This window comes from Lepisosteus oculatus, chromosome 14 (genome assembly GCF_040954835.1).
Source record: "Lepisosteus oculatus isolate fLepOcu1 chromosome 14, fLepOcu1.hap2, whole genome shotgun sequence".
Classification (NCBI taxonomy): domain Eukaryota; kingdom Metazoa; phylum Chordata; class Actinopteri; order Semionotiformes; family Lepisosteidae; genus Lepisosteus; species Lepisosteus oculatus.
Genome location: NC_090709.1, coordinates 43,081,028 through 43,093,187, shown reverse-complemented (window position 1 = coordinate 43,093,187; position 12,160 = coordinate 43,081,028). Strand labels below are relative to the sequence as shown.

The 12,160-nt window shown below is 43.2% G+C and overlaps 4 non-coding genes across 4 annotated transcripts; 2 read left to right on the top strand and 2 right to left on the bottom strand.

Annotated features, from left to right (window-relative positions):
* The first annotated feature begins 5,558 nt into the window (after nucleotides 1–5,558).
* Nucleotides 5,559–5,631, top strand: trnaf-gaa (transfer RNA phenylalanine (anticodon GAA)). The gene has a single exon. It is a non-coding gene; the product is annotated as a tRNA-Phe (tRNA).
* Nucleotides 5,632–5,740: 109 nt separating this feature from the next.
* On the top strand, nucleotides 5,741–5,813 carry trnav-aac (transfer RNA valine (anticodon AAC)). Its single transcript has one exon. It is a non-coding gene; the product is annotated as a tRNA-Val (tRNA).
* Nucleotides 5,814–7,804: 1,991 nt separating this feature from the next.
* On the bottom strand, nucleotides 7,805–7,878 carry trnan-guu (transfer RNA asparagine (anticodon GUU)). The gene has a single exon. It is a non-coding gene; the product is annotated as a tRNA-Asn (tRNA).
* Nucleotides 7,879–9,436: 1,558 nt separating this feature from the next.
* trnaw-cca (transfer RNA tryptophan (anticodon CCA)) lies at nucleotides 9,437–9,508 on the bottom strand. Its single transcript has one exon. It is a non-coding gene; the product is annotated as a tRNA-Trp (tRNA).
* Nucleotides 9,509–12,160: the final 2,652 nt, after the last annotated feature.

Below are 12,160 nucleotides of genomic sequence, written 5' to 3'. Positions count from 1 at the left end.
GAAAGACTACCGAAACCAAACTTATCCTGCAGCTAGGATCACACCTTCCCCCTTCTCTAAACAACAGACTACTATTCTACTAAATTTTCTCCATTCATTGGAAGTTGTATTTCACACCTCTCAACACCTATTCTGACTTCACACCTCTTGATTGCCCTCTCTTTCTGTCCCCTGCTCCCATCTCTCACTCCTCCTCCCTCCCAGCCTTTGTTCTCCCACTACATTACCTTTGCCTACTGCCTTCTCTCTCTCACACCTGAAGAAGGCTCCACAGCCGAAACATTGTTTTCTCTCTTCTTTTTTTTTCAGCATGGAATAAACCTATTACTTGTTCCTTAACAACCGGAAACAATATCTTCGGTCTTTCCAGAGCTGTAAGTAGTCATTCCAAGTTTATTAACTTGTCTCTGTGCTTGTATGTACTCTTCAATAGCCACTGATGTTATTTACAGCAACTATTTTTAAAAATAAATTAGCATTTTTTTGGACTTCCTTTAAAGAATTGGCACATTTGGCAGAGCGGTGGCTCTGTGGCTAAGGATCTGCACCTGTGGCTGGAAGGTTGCTGGTTTACATCCCACGGTCGGCAGAGGAATCCTACTGTCACGGACGTCCAAAGGGACTCACTGTGGGGAGCAGGAGAGCGGAAAAAGACCCATATGCGTAGCGGCAAGACGGGAAAAAGGCCCGGGCTCATTAGTGCAAAGAGTTCAGGAATGCCGTATAGAAACCTGTGCCCTCAGGGAGCGGACGTGGGGCGCCCTGGTGCTAGGCGGGTCTCAGGACATCCGAACGTCAGTGCTGAGCGAGGACAGAGTGCAAGACCCGGAAATATATAGCCCAAGGGAAAGAGAAAGACCGGAAGGACAGCAGACCGGAAACTAGGGACGGGACAGAGAAGGAGCGCCCTCTGGCTGCAGAGGGCGTGACACCTACTCCATTGGGCTCCTGAACAAGGCCCTTAACCCCAACTGCTCCAGGGGTGCCGTATAAATGGCTGACCCTGTGCTCTGACCCCCAGCTTCTCTCCCTGTATGTGTGATTCAAGGAGAGCAAGCTGGGGTACGCAAAATAGGAATTCCTAATGCAAGAAATTGTATATGGTCAATACAGTGATCATATCTTATTGGCACATGGTAATCTCCAAGGAACAAGTAATAGGTTTATTCCATGCTGAAAAGAGAAGAAGAAAACACAATGTTTTGACCATGGAGCCTTCTTCAGTTATGATTTGATTTTTTACAATCATACCCACACAAACTTTGCAATTTTTAAAAATCTTGCAAACACAACCCAGATATGTTGACTTAAAAAAAAAACAATTTGGGTTTTTTTTTTTAAGAAACACATACTTCTTTTCTAGTTTTTTATGTGGCTGTGACTGTCAGAAATCCTCAGTGAAAAGGTATGCAGATCCTGTGCAGATGTAAGTAGTTATTGAGACAGGCGAACAATCCAGAACGTCAGGCGAGGTCCAAGGTCGAGAGGCAAAAGAGAGTCCATAACCAGTAAGCGAGATTCAGAGTAAACGCGAGGTAGAGCTCTCAAAGAGAAGACTCAATACCGAGTAGCGGGAAGCGGGTTTGAATGGTTAAAACAGTGCTGCTTGCCGCACAGTAGAGCATGTGCTGGTAGATTAACACATGTTGATCTCCACCAGTTGGCTGGTGGTCTTGACATTGACAGAATGCTGTTTTGTGATTGATGCTATATCAAAATATAGGGTCCTTCAAAAATTAAACACAGAAATAAAAACATTGAATGGATTTGTACATCTGTTGCACTCCTACACTATTAACATCCATTGGGAGTTGAATTTCAATTATGTTTCCACTTCATTCAGATGTGTTCCCTATTTTTCAGATTGTTGGCAATGCCACATGTTAAAGGAGGACAGAGGAGTAGGATGCCAGACCTGTGGTCAAGGGCTGGTGGAGTAGGGAATGAGATCAAAGAATTTCTGAAGTTTTCTAAGATAGAAAAAAAAATTAGGTGGCATGACAATACAGTATGTGGTCAACACTGTCAAACAGAGTCCTTGGAGAGGATTACTCCAGCAACAGGAAATGGTTATCAGTGATTAGGCATGAAGATAGAAAAAAAGTAAGAATCCAAGTGCTTAGGGCGCAGAAGGAGGTGAGTATTGGTAAGGATTCAAAACCAGATGACAGTACACAATCTATAGTCCATATTTCAAGTCAAAGTGAGGGACATAGTTTGGAAGGCAACACAGAGCTCAGAAGTTCATCAGGAGATACAGAAGATGCATGGGCTGCACACGGCAGCACAGACAGTGGTGACATGTTTGAAGGAGAAAAAATCTGTGTAGAATCAGACAAAAATCCTGAAGAGCACAGTGAATATTCCCAGGGGGAAAGCTTACCTGGGACATCACCTCAGGATAAAAGGGGATTAAGAAAGATTATGTCTGTGCCTAAAACTTTCCAAGTATGTCTGAAGGCTGAACAATGGAGAATAATACCACTTTTAAAAGGTACATCTAAACTAAGATGACCATGGACCCATATGTTATATAGCGAGTTCAGGAAGATAAATCATTGCTGCCCAATAGCCTTCAAATACCAATACATCAGGAAAGAGAACAGCAGAAAAAAAAAACTTTCTGATGATTAAAGCAGTCTGTACTTTCAGTTCCTACCTTCAGTACCTTCAGGTCCTGCAATGTAAAATACATAATGATAACAAGACACAAACCAATGGGCAATGATGACATCACAATTGATGTTGTACGAGTAGGGCAAATACAACACAGTGAAAGGGGAACAAAATTTCGAAGTCTGATTTCGAAAATTTATCTAAGGCTCACAAGCAAGTATTAAACACTTCAGCATTTACTGTTCGAATACCACACTTTGTCAAAACACTGCCGCTTCTTAAGCTAATAAGTAACGGTTTTTGAGCACGCATTGTGTTGTTAATGCTTATATTAAAGAAGCATAAATTCACATAATGGAATTTGGACTGAACAAAGTAGTCCAGCCCCTTTACAACATTACATATCTACTGATTAAAGCTTAAAACTACAGCAGCAGGAGTAACAATAATGGCAACAACATGTTTGGAGTTCGGCATTTCATTTATTCTGCGGAAACATCTTATCGGAATGAACTGCCCGAAATAAAAGAGTAATTGCGGCTTCAGATCGTTATTACAGAGCATTGCGTTGTTCTGTTCATGCTGACTACACGCTTTAAATTTGTCATTTACTGTAAGCGTTGCTTTTCCAGGTTTTTCTGAAATTCCTCGCATTTGAGCCAGTACTAAAATATTTCATTCCCGTCGCTGAATACATCGTGGAAACGGTATTTGCAACGGAATGCTGTCACACATAAAACCTTTTTGTTATTCGGTTCTGAAGTTTGAAAATGAAAATAAAACGGGGGTCACTTCATAGGCTTGAAAGAAGTCCAAGCAGCATAAAAACCCGCGAATTCTCACAAATTGCACTGCGCTGCAACTTTCTTCTGCTGCTTTTATAAATCAGCCTTAAACATTTGAATGCATACCTTACCGCTGCTAATCACATTCACGTGTTTACGAAGCTTTTTTCTGTCCGTTATGTTTTTTGCTAAGTAGTTTCTCCGTTTTCCTCGTACTGTGATTGTCAGCGAGCACAACAAGACTGAAACAGTGTAAAAGCAGGTAAAAAAGACAGGGTAAAATGCCTGACTGTCGGGAGTGGGATTTGAATCCGTGCCTCTATTTGGAGAGCGAAACACAAAGCTTAAAAGACACGAAGCTGTGAATTTGCTGTTTTAAACTGCTCGACTATCCTGAAAAAATGTGTGCTGATTGCAACCGGGGTAAAGTTAGCTTGAAGTTCGAAAACGATTTTGCCACGCCTGTAGCGTTTACACGAAACCTCTTAGAATCGCGAGAATACTTGCTTTGTGCATAAACTACATTGTGAATGCTTTCTCAGCCTTTACTTTTTCGTTTATATTACATTTTTTGGACCAAGCACGAATATTCTTTTGTCCATATCTTCGCAACGGAAGCACAGAACGCCTTCAAACCAAATGCATTTTAAAGACCACGACGTGGATATTTCCACAGCCTCTACATCAAAGTATCAGTGAGCTAATTATCTTTTTTTAAACCTCCGGTTTTTCATCGATGAGTAATTACGCACTAACTGGAACCCGGGGGACCGCTGTATACACAAGTTCACAACGCGAGAAATACTGTTCAATACGGCTTCAAGCGAAAAACCCGTATATGACCATAGGAAGCATAACTGTGCAGTCTCCAATTACCCAGACTGTAAGCACGGGAATAAAGCTTTGTCTGAATTCTGAAACCCTTCCTTTACGTCCTGTTTTCATTCAGGTAAGAGTCAACTATATGCAAAATACTACTGACAGCAAGAAGATTAAAATATTCTTTACTCAGCAGCTTATTAAACACAGCTCCCATGATGTTCAAACCGATTTTTTACACAGAACACTGACACAGCTTTGCGTTCTGAATCTCTTTTTCTCGTGTGTTTATTTAATGTGGCACAATGTACTGGGATAGGGGTATTCTGTTCACAAACCAATAGCATTTAAACCACAGCACCCACAATGCTGCAAGTAAGTGTTTTGCACACTAAGCAGAGAGCGATGTCTTCCTCGTTAGTATAGTGGCAAGTATCCCCACCTGTCACGCGGGAGACCAGGGTTCATCAGGACGCGCATTGAAGTGAAAGCAGGATGCGCTGCGACATCCACTGTGCAGACCCGCCACACTAAGAGGTGAGTGGGTCTGTTCGATCACAGCGCTAGGCGAATCCCTAAACAGTGTGCGTGGCAACAAACGAAACGGGCCTGTTTCCGCCCGGTTTCGATCCGGGGAAATCGGGCCCAGTAGTGGCGGGATCTGTACAGTGCATGTCGCAGCGCTTCAATGTGCTTCCTGATGTCCTACCCCGAGTGCAGAAAAGACAGCATCCACAGCAACAACAGCTCAGGTCTCTGCACAGGAGCTAAGCTGCCCTAATCTCCTCTGCTCTGCGGCTCCTGCGGAGTGGAGTCCTGCCTGGAGCCGTGTTTGCAGGCTGCGGCTCCCCGCGCCCTGTCTGTGCGTCGTGTCCAAGAGCTCCTGGGAGGAAGAGAGAGCCCTCCCACTCGGGGGCTTTTCCACGGTCTGTGTGAGGAGGGGCGGGTGTGTCCAGTAGCTTATCGAGCGGAAGCCTGGGGCGGCGGAGAGCTGTGATCGTGCAGACCTTGAGGTGTCACCTCTTTGTCTGCTTTCCCGCCCCCCCTCCGCCCAAGCTCTGCTCCAAAGTAGCCCGGCAACCCCTCACACCTGCACGTGTCACAACCTAAGGTGCGGTCATGAGACACCCATGGGGTGTCGTTCTGTTCTTGCTAATTGTTTCCTGCCCGTCGCAGGCAGGAGTCCATGCGAGGAAGATGCGCTGGACAGAGCTCAGAGGGCGCAGCTGGGTGGCTTTCCTTCTGAGTGACGTTCCTGCAACACTCTCCCGCTACTCTTGGTGCGCTCATGCCACAACACAGGAAGGCTGGAGCAGGTGGCTGTGGGCTTTGCGCACCGCCGAAATAGCTCAGTTGGGAGAGCGTTAGACTGAAGATCTAAAGGTCCCTGGTTCGATCCCGGGTTTCGGCATTTTGTTTCATCGCGCCCTTTGTTCCTCTCTCCAGCGCCACCTGCCTAAAGTGACGCATCCCTTTCTCAGCCCGAAACGCAAGCGAGACACCAGCAGCGATCCCTGCAGGTTTCCGTAGTGTAGCGGCTATCACGTTCGCCTAACACGCGAAAGGTCCCCGGTTCGAGACCGGGCGGAAACAGCCTCGTTTTGCACGCTCCTGTACTTCACAGAGGTCTTGAGCGGCCGGTCATTTGTTCCCAATGTATTTCCGGTGCCTTCGTCCACTCTTGTACCAAACGCACGTTCCTTCTGTACGCGGAGCTGATCATTTGCAATTGGGCTGTGTCGACAGACCAGGACGAGCTCTGTCGGCTCAAAAGCAGCGCAGGACCTGCAAGAACAACAGAAAGATTAGCATCCAGCGGGGGCCTCTTAGTGAGCCCAAGAGCTCATCAAGAATCGGCTCCAGCAACAGGGCTGGGCGCATTGTTCCATTCTCCGCCCACTCTCGGTGTAAACAAGTCCCTCCTGGTCTCTGCTTGAAATGCACTTTCCTGCGTTTGCTTTGGTGTAACTGGCTTCCCCTGCATGGGCGAATGTGAAGAAGATCCTTAGTAAGTCATTAAAGAAAACCGAGAAGAGGTCGGAGTGGCCTCTGTCGTTCATCAACGATCCAGTCAGGCAGTACTCCTCTGTAAAGCGCCGTTCGTTCACATCGATTGGCTTTTTTTTTGCCTTCATTCGTGCGAGTAGTAAAAGCAGACGCCCCTATTCTGCCGTGACCCGGATTCAAACCGGGGTTGTTGCGGCCACAACGCAAAGTACTGACCACTATACGATCACAGCGAGTTACCGAGACACACGCGGCAGGGCGGAAAGGGCTGTGCTTTCTTCGTGTGACATAATTCGGAAAAGTCCTGACGTTGCATTTCAACTGAGCCCCAGTATACATCGACCCTTCGACACTCTGAGTGACAACTCTCTTGCGTGTTTTCTCATATTTATGTAGTTTGCTTGCATGATGCCGGTGAAGTGGAAATCTAATAAGTAAATTGATTCTTAAAAATGTAGAGAGCTTTGAAAAAATATATTGGTGCTTTTAGATAATATATTTCAAGGATGTAACTGCTGTGCTACAGTGCGTGCAGAATTTTAGAAAACAGTTCGTCAACAAAGTACACTGTTTAGGTTAGTTTAGAAGACAATGTACCAAAACAATATATGCTGTCTGGGTCATTAGAATTAGCTGAAAGTAACTGATAAGCTTTGAATAACAAATCTAGTTTTTCTTCTCTCGCTCTATGATGTAATCTGTTTTCTCTTAGAGAAAGGGGAAGTTTTAGAAGGGACCAAGTGCTGAACTTTTTTACAGCGCAACGTCTTATAAAAACCCTGTACTGCTTGTAACAAATTGAGTCTCTGGTTGCACTTTGCAGGGCTCCCAATATTGCAATATTGAAATAAAGACCTTACTCAGGTGAGAACTCTCTCTTGTGGCTTCCTTGATAGTTATATTTCCATGACAATTTGGGGGCTCGTCCGGGATCACAAACCTGAGCGCGAACGGCTGCTGAAACTCCATCCGGACCCGGACAATTTTAGCAAATTGGACGAACCTCGGAGGATAAACTGTTTATCCTTCCAGAGACGCGTCTGGAGAATTGGCAGCTGTCTGACGTCAGTAAGTGATCCTTTAAAATTAATAGTTATATTTCCATGACAAGAGAAAAACCATCAACACCCCTACCACCTCCACCAATCCTAACCTTGTTTTTACTATACCCTCTGACCTTTCCCTTTCACCCCTTTGCATCCTCAGCTAACATATTTTAAAATTACAATAGACTGTATAGTATTTATGTTTAAAATTAAGGTAAATATGTCAAAATATCAAAATCCAACTGCTTAGTGCTATTGTAAGAATGCTTGTCAAGTTCTCAAACAAACCTGCATTGTATTTTTAAAATATTTCAGCAGAGGATTCAACTGGAGTATAAATGAAGATTCGACGATAATTTTTTTTGAGTGAATATGGTTTTCTGGGGAGTTGCAATGTTGGGCATTATTAGACATTTCCCGGTGACCCTGACACGTGTTAAACACTCGCATTTCCTGCAAATATTAAAATGGTTAAGGTTTCGCTGAGAAATCCAATCGACTGAAGACAATGTTTATATCGCAAAAGAACCCCGTCCCTGGGTGGACTCGAACCACCAACCTTTCGGTTAACAGCCGAACGCGCTAACCGATTGCGCCACAGAGAGTGACTGTTAAAGTCATTTCTCAAATCACAAGTTTTCGGTTAAAAAAAAATCTCTTCCCGTTTATTTTGCCAGCCTGTAATATTTCTTCTGCACTGATAACCAAGAATTGAATTTCATTTTTCGCAAGCTGTGTGAATTTCATCAAAAACAAGTTTTCCAGAAAGGAAATGAACACATGCATTTAACGAAATCAAGCCCTTTGTGATTGCCCGAAATGATACGTTCTGTACTACAAGATAGGAAGAAAGACACGGCTGGGATTTGAATCTCGGTTCTTTTGTTTAATAGAGAAGCGCTTTAACCAACTAGGCTACGGTGACAGGACAATCTTCACCTTTTACAGCCGCTTGGACACACCGCTCTGAGACATCTGCGTTCAGTAAGCGCTGAACCTGCGCTCAGAGCAAATTGCCTCTTTTACATAGCAGCCCCGACACTGAGAAACGAAGAGAACTGGCTTTTATCTGCCATTTTCATGTCCAATGCGTTTGACATCTCCCAAGGGCGACAGAGTTCTTTTGCAACACTATTTCTTCTTCTTTTTTTTTCTGTACGCTTTGATAAAAAACGAGAAATCGTGCAACGGAAAAATGTCTTTTTTTCATAGAGAAAACGTGCACCAGGAAATGTTGTGTTGAGAAGAAATGATTTAACATGATACGTGACCTAATTTATCGGAGCAATTGCTCGACCAGCAAGATCTGGAGAGGTTGGAGAGTCTGGTGGATGTGATAATTATACGGTGTTGTGGAAGAAAACAGTCTTTCTTTGAATTCTCAGTCAATCGGAATTTCAGTGCGAAACATAAACCCCTTGTCTGATTTAAAGAGATTATATTTTAAAACTCATAAAAAATCAGAAAACACATGTTTCTCACTTTGAAATTTTAGACGGAGCGGTGCATTACTAGTAGCGGCGCTGAGCACACTATGGGGGAATTCAGGTCATGTGAAATGCCAGCGGTTTAATAAACAACGCGTCTGATTTCGGATCATAAGATTGTAGGTTCGACTTCTACCTGGCTCGTGTAAATTTTATTCAAGCTCCTCAGTAATAGATGTATATTATGTAATGAACCGCACCTGAAAGCAAACGTTGGGTCTGTTTCCTTTGTTTTCCAGCATGAAATAGCAAATCGTTACAAAAAGCACCTGCTAATGTCCAATAGCGGGTTTTGTTTTCAAATTACAGTTTCAGGCTTCAGACACTTTTTAATAAAACAAAAGTGTCCGGAAACTCATTAACTTTCAGGTTTGCTTGAACCTGTATTAAAAAAAAGTTATCTGAAACTTCCGGGATTCCATTATCTGATGTAGCTGTCTCTAAAGTTGGACGTGATGTTAAGCAGATGTGAACTGTGCCTTTTCTCTTAAAAAAAAACAAAGTTCTTTTTTCCCCTCCACTCCAATGCTGGAGACTGTAAGCCTGTGTGAGCTCCACACTGCGTGTCCTGTACTGCTCTATTTTGTTTTGATTATCTATGTGGTGTACAGATAGAACTCAACTGCATGGGGTGAATTCCGTGTTCAGGACCAGCAGAACCTGAAAAAGTAACAGCTGACCTCGACATGATTTGAACACACAGCCTTCTGATCTGGAGTCAGGCGCGCTACCGTTGCGCCACGAAGTCACGGTTGTCACTGCTGTTGAATTTCCCAAAGGAGACAAATCAGCTTCACAAAAAAAAAAATCTCCTGTGAAGAGCGCAGCTCTCCGAAGAGAGTCTCTTCTTCACAGACCACATTTTATTCTTCCTGCGCAGCTCTTGTGCAGGTGTTGTTCTCAATTACAGATCCAGGAACACTGATTTTTTTTCTATTTTTTTTAATTAAGTACTCCATGGTGCAACGGTAGCACGTCTGACTCTAAATCCCCAAGTTCATTTTCAAAGTATATCGGAGTCAACTGATACTGATCAGGTTCTGCTGCTACTGAACCCGCAGTCTTCACCTTAAGGTTCAATTCCTCAAGCCTTTTGACCTTATATGTCCATCCCTTCTCGTCAAAACTCGTATTTTCACAGAGTACCCTTCAGAAATCGCAGTGTAGAATGAAAAAACTCCAGTAGATCTTGGCCGCTGTTGGTGATTTTCCTTTAAAAATAAATGAATCTCTGGAAATTTTACGGAGTGTATCACTTTCACTGAGACCGAGAAGTGTTAAGCTGTACATGAGTCTTTGTGGTTCGGTTGTTAACCAAAAGGGTGGTGGTTTGAGCCCTCCCAGGGACACTATGAGCCTTTTAATGTACACACCCGTCTCACTTTATCTCAACGGCCGGTCTTGTACCGCAATCAAATACAGAGCCCGTAGGAGGCAGTAAGCTCGCATATATAGCTCACTGTGTATATAATGAAGAAGCAGAGGTTAGTTTCTCATCTGCGCGTTACAGAGCCTTACGCAACTCGTACTGTACCAACAGCTAGGGTTTGATCCCTGCACGGGCTATTAGTTGAAAAGCCATTGTAAATGACGTGTAAGAGATTTATAGATACTGTAGATCAGTGGTTCTCAAACTGTGGTACGCGTACCGGCAGTGGTACGTGGAGTGCCACCAGGTGGTACGCCAAATGACCCTGGAACTGTGTAGTGTGCACTGAAAAATCGGGACGGGTTTTCATATTTTGTATTTTAATACTTGTCGAATACGCAGCCTACATACTACGATACAGTGCGTGCTAATACTTCAGTGGACACAAGAGATACTCTGTAATTCTATACCACTCTATAGGAATGCGTGCTACGGATGCAAGTGACCAATTGTATTTAAAAAAAGCTATTGTATCTCCAGCAAATAGGGAGAAAGGAGAATGTGCGTGATTTTGGAACAATGCCAACATTGTAAACACAGGAATGCATAGAAATACATGCTACGAACGCAGGCAATCTTGTGAGCACACGAAAGCGTGATAGAAAAATATTTAAGAACTGTTCAAATTTGAGAAAAATACACCGAGCGTCTCTGTGTTTCGCTCCCATGCGCATGAAATAAAAACTTTAAATAAATACGGAAATAAAAACGGAAACGCGGAAAAAGCTTGCGGATTGCTAAAGCAGGTAAGCTACACTATTTTTGAAGAACCTTATTTACCGTTGGCAAAAGAGCTGACACGTATTATGTGTGGAAAAAAAGCTGCTAAACAGCTCGACCTGCTGCCCCCCTCCCCCTGAAAGACACAGTCATTCATAGAATTATTGAAATGAAGGATTATTTCAAAAGTACACTGATAGAGCGCGTTAAGATGAGCAGATGTTTTTCACTGCAATTAGATGTCCCATGAAGACCTTCTGTTCTGTAAACCGCTACCAACAGGAACTACAGGAGAGCACATATTTCAGCTTCAGAATGAATTTATCGAAGAGAATGACCTCGACTTGATAAAATGCATCTGAGTTTGTATAGACGGTGCTAGAGCAATGACAAGCCGACATAACGGTGCAGTTGCACGAATTAGAGAGGTTGCTCCAGAAATTAATGTACGCATTACAACATCCACCGCGAGACCTTTGCCGTCAAGAAAATGCCTGATAATTTAATATCTGTTAGACTCTGTTGTGAATTGTATCAAGGCTCGAAAAATTAATTCACATCTCCTTTGCTCAACTAAATAGGCTCACCCCTCTCACTGAAATGGTGCTTTTTTATTAGTTGTTGTTAATGTTTTTTTTTCTGTAAAATACTTTGAGAAGCCACCTTTAAAGGCGCTATATCAAATAAAGTTCATTATTATAATATTTATTATATGTATGTGTGAGTATGTGCACGTACACTCATGTTGGTCATTGAGAATTTCTGGGGTTCCTATGAGATGATGACTTGTAGGTGGTACTTGGATGCTTTGGTTGGATTAGGGGTGGTACTTGGTCCAAAAAGTTTGAGAACCACTGCTGTAGATACTTTATTGATCCCATGAGGGAAATTAATAAAGCTTATTCAGCTGGCTTTTATGTTTCACACTAAATTGCGATCTTGAAACCAAAATAATTAGAAATATGGAACACAACCATTGTTCTCCAAGAAGGAAAGCTGTTTAACACTGACGTCACTCCTTTTTATTTAACCCAGATTGTGAAGACAACTCCACCCTATCAAAGGAAAATGTTGCACAAAAGTTGGAAAGCACACTCTGAATCCATCTGTACTGTATATTTGATTTCCGCGATCCGTTCAAGGCTGCTTGGTGCTTCGCAAGCAAGTCATGTTCAGGGAAGAAACTCAGCTTAGAGAACTACTGGTGCATTTTCACTCATTGAATTTGATCTTTGTACTCTCTTTTCATTC